Source organism: Megascapheus bottae, chromosome 16 (genome assembly GCF_031878675.1).
Source record: "Megascapheus bottae isolate mThoBot1 chromosome 16, mThoBot2.hap1, whole genome shotgun sequence".
Taxonomy (NCBI): domain Eukaryota; kingdom Metazoa; phylum Chordata; class Mammalia; order Rodentia; family Geomyidae; genus Megascapheus; species Megascapheus bottae.
In genome coordinates, this window is record NC_143524.1 from 41,730,407 (window position 1) to 41,731,433 (window position 1,027).

Genomic DNA, 1,027 nt, shown 5'->3' on the forward strand with positions numbered 1-1,027 from the left:
ATGGGGCTTAAACTTGGCACGGGCACTGTCCCTGAGCTCTTCGGCTCAAGGCTAGTGCCCAACCCTTGAGCTAACTGTCTCAGGTTCTTTTGTGCCCAGGCTGGCCTTGACCTTTAATCCTCAGATCTCAGCCTCCAGAGTAGCTAGGATTATAGGCGTGAGTCACCAGCGCCTGACTCTGGCTAAATCTTTTTTTAAAGTAAGTATTTTACTTTATTTACTAAAGTATTAAGAGTTATACTAGCATATTTGCATGAGCTCATTGTAAATACAAAGAGCATAAAAATATCTACAATTGCATGTTTCAGGAAATTGTACAGGCATTTATTCAACACTTTAAAGAATTATGCATACAAGGACTCAAATGGAGATTTTCAAGTGATCACATCCATGTAAATAACTTTTCCTTAACACTTATTTTCTTTCTAAAACATTTTTACTACCTTTAAATACTTAACCCTACAAAAATTTCTGATCTCATGTTCTTTTTATTTAATTCAATAAATTTAATAAAACAGAATACATTTTAATTTGTGTTCATTATTGTGGTTATAGATGTATAAAATCTAATTTACTGTGTTACTATTTGACCAGTATATAATTCAGCTATAGTCATACAATTTGCAATGCTGTGCATCATCATTCCTATATGGAAAAATTTCCATTAATTTTTTTATCCCTAACAGAAAGTTGATATTCATTAATCATATGCTTTGTTTCTGCCTTTCTTCCAAGCCCATAGTAATTTCAATCTGGTTTTATATTTTTTATCTAAAAAGTACACCATAACAAGTAACTTACAATTTACTGTCATAAATATCATGAAGCAGAAATGTTTTGTCAAAACAATTGGAGTTTCAGGGGTGTAAGACAAATGGAGAGCAAAATAGTTGGAAATACAGTCATAATATCCAATGCGCATATGTGGAAATGGAGCCTGGTAACTTAAGAAGATGGATAGGGTTGACACAGATAAAAGGAAGAATGATGAAAGGGTTGATATTGATCAAGATGCAGTGTTCTCATA